The sequence below is a fragment of the Euprymna scolopes genome, chromosome 15, assembly GCF_053919585.1.
Source record: "Euprymna scolopes isolate OS-2025 chromosome 15, ASM5391958v1, whole genome shotgun sequence".
NCBI lineage: Eukaryota > Metazoa > Mollusca > Cephalopoda > Sepiida > Sepiolidae > Euprymna > Euprymna scolopes.
Genome location: NC_136496.1, coordinates 90,814,218 through 90,817,809, shown reverse-complemented (window position 1 = coordinate 90,817,809; position 3,592 = coordinate 90,814,218). Strand labels below are relative to the sequence as shown.

Below are 3,592 nucleotides of genomic sequence, written 5' to 3'. Positions count from 1 at the left end.
ACAAGATAGAAAACAACACTAAATACAGACTCTATAGACAAAGAGATGAAACAATAACCCACCAGATTATAGATTTTGCTGTTTTGGTAGATCACAGAGTGAATATCAAAGAGACAGAGAAGCGAAGAAAATACGCAGAACTGGTTAGAGCGCTCAAAGGGATATGGAAAATGGAGAAAGTAAAGATAACACAACTAATACTAGGGGCACTGGGAATAATGCACAAAAATTAAAAAAAAAAAACAAAAGAATGGAAAAGAGTTGAATCAGAGAAATGGCTTATTATTATTATTATTATTATTGTTGTTGTTGTTGTTGTTGTTAATATTATTATTATTATTGTTATTATTATTGTTATTATTATTGTTGTTATTATTGTTGTTATTATTATTGTTGTTATTATTATTATTGTCATTATTATTATGATTATTATTGTTGTTATTATTATTGTTATTATTATTATTATTATTATTATTGTTGTTGTTGTTATGGTTATTATTATTATTGTCATGCCTATTACTATTATTTTTTTGTCGTCGTCGTCGTCATCATCATCATCATCATCATCATCATCATCATCATCATCTACTTTCCTTCTACCCACTGACTAACTGCGCATCTCATAGTGAACGGAACGTCATGTGCGTTCGTAATGAAAAACTATTGATTGTTCCAGTTGTGCCCGCTTGGCGGCGCACGCCATTGTGGTGGCCAGTGCGTTTCCGTCGTCGTCGACATCGACGTTACGCGTGTATTCGCATTCATTCGATTTACGTCTCCCGCTTTGACTGTTGCTGCTGCTGCCATTGACAACCAACGAATTGTCAGCGTTATTACAGCTAAGAAAATTTTCAACCAATGAGATGACGGTTCAGATGTAAGTCCGGGCAAAATATTCATTACATCATTTTTACGATACGAAAAGAAAAATAGTGGAAAAAAAAAAATTGCCTGAACAAAATATTCAGTTCAAAATCCACCATATGCAAGGCGGAGATTTCAATCATAAAATGCAGGCAAATTCTACTTAATTCCTGTATCTAATTGTAACAACTTTTATTTTATTTTATTTATTTATTTATTTTAAATATTCATCAGGTACATTTTTTTTTTTTTGCTAAGTCATATTCTATGTTTGAGATACAGGTACTTGTTTAGTTTAATGAAGACATTAAAAAAATGAAAATATTTAAAACAAATTATATTGTAGGTACTCGTTATGGAATATTGTTTTCATTAAAAAAAATCACTTAATTTAATGAAGGAGTTCTGTTTTTTACGGAGGAAAATCAAATTTGAATGAGATCGATCGTGTCACGGCCATCTTGTTTATTTCGCGAACGAGGAGGGGTGCCTTTAAACTAAAAAGTGATTAACAGAGGAAAAAATGAAAAAAAAAAAAAAAGGATTTAAAAAGGAAGGAGAAACTGTAAAATAAATGGAAGAAAAAAAAAACAAATATTTTTTTCTGCCTATGTTTCAAAATAATCCCGTCAAATTTTGACAAACTTTAAGCACTGATTGGAGTCATCTCCCCTGATGCCTCCTCCTTATCCGCGGAATAAACAAGATGGCTGCGACGCGATCGATCTCATTAAAGCCACTTGATCAAATTAAGTGATTTTTTATGAAAACTTCATTTCATAAGGAGTACGTACAATATATATATATATATATATATATATATATATATATATATATATATATATATATACATATATATATATATATACATATATATATATATATTTCTTCAATATTTTCATTTTTTAATGTTTTTATTAGGTACTTGTACAGTTTAATCAAGACATTAAAAAATTAAAATATCGAAGAAAGGTTATATTGTACGTATTCGTTTTGAACTGAAGATCTCCGAATTTTTTTTTTTACTTAATTTGATCGAGTAGTTTTCTTTTCCTTTTTTTACAGCGAAAATCACGTTTTTATGACAGCACGTTGAAGGTAGACATTTTTGAATTTTCAAAAAATTTTGTTTGGATTTTTAGAACACGACACGGTGAGATAACTCAGCTTAAAGTTCCGACACGCCCTCCTCATCTTTAATACTAGCTTTTCTTCCTAAAAATCGAACCGTTTGCTTGGCATCATAACAAATTGTTTTTTCGCTGTAAAAAAAAAAAAAAAAAATACTTGATGAAATTAAGTGAAAATTTTTTTCCGGAGTACTTCATTCCATAACGAATACGTACAATATAAACTTTTTTTTCGATATTTTCATTTTTTAATGTCTTGATTAAACTGTACAAGTACCCTTTATTAAACTAAACAAGTACCGAGATACATAAGTTATGGCTTTTAGTTTTTAATAATAAAAAAAATACAAGGGAGTCACCACTGATAAAAGTCTGAAACCCCCTCGGATATAAAGGTTAATAGGTGTAAGGTAATTAGTGGGACAACAGCATCATGATCAATAGTGATGGAAAATGAATAGAATTTGCTTATTTAGGGGGACAACTCAATAAGAATATGTTTAGATTGGACTTGAAGACTACCACGTTATAGTCAGCTGGAAAGCAGGTCCGCTGTACGAAGTTCCACATGCGGGCATTTCTATGAAAGAAAGACACTTTGTTCGTTGAGTTTGCGCTCAGATTAAGCCACAGAAAGAGAGTGGGAGGGGGGATTGTTGACAGTGGTTGTAGCTAGACACGTGTTTGTTGAAAATCTTTTGAAGGAGGGATGGTTTACATAAATTGAAACTCAGCCGAACACTTGCCACCCGTTTAGTCTTGAAAAACCATGGATACCCTCTGTAAAAGTAGCTGCGCGTGTAATTGTAAAGCAAAGGTTGCGAAAATCGCAATCATATGCCTCATGAATTGGCATTGGTCCATTTCAGTGGCAAGGAGAAGTAGAATCAATGCCGAGATAAGCAGAGAGCACATATAGCACCTTCTATTCCCGAATCGTCACACATTTAGTATATAATTAGCACACATTGATTTTAAGAGGCCATCATCCCAGGCATTATTTCTTCTTTCAGACTAGTGATTGCTTTATCATCGCTTATCTGAGGGACTCCCACCTGTTAAAGTTTGAGTTAGTATAAATATTGTTAAATAACAAAAACAAAACAAAACAAAAAAAAACATAAAGTCATGTTTAAACTTACAAGGGCTGCATCGTAATCCTACTAACTCGCTTAATTAAAGCGAAGTAATCCCTCTTGGCTAATCTGAAGGAAAGTTAACTCATGTCATGACATGCAATACCAACGGAACCGTATTACTGACTTCTCCACGAGGATAAAGTAAGACACTAGGTCGATTTTTAAGGTGAAAAAAAAAAAAAATCTGGCTTCCCCCAAAAGACAGTCTGGATTAGGACAAAATAAACATTGTCTAAAAGGATCTCATTCACTGACTAAGATAAGAACAGATCAAGTGTAATATCAAAATAGTTACTGCACTTGGATCCTATGGACATGCGTCTTCATTTCAAATGTTGTGTATTTTAGTGTAATTTAATTGTAAAAAAATGAATTATTTTTTTACATATATATCTAATGTTTTTGTGGATCTACGGACAAAGTTATCTTTAGTAAACCTCTGACAATTGAAACTAAATA

At 31.9% G+C, this 3,592-nt stretch overlaps 1 protein-coding gene across 2 annotated transcripts in view; it reads left to right on the top strand.

Moving 5' to 3' along the window:
* Positions 1-472: 472 nt before the first annotated feature.
* LOC145293982 (uncharacterized) overlaps positions 473-3,592 on the top strand; it is a 235,513-nt gene continuing 232,393 nt past the window's right edge. For both annotated transcript variants that reach the window (XR_013869801.1, XM_080140873.1), the window contains exon 1: positions 473-877. The gene's annotated coding sequence lies outside the window, so the exon portion shown is untranslated. The remainder of the gene's footprint in view (positions 878-3,592) is intronic.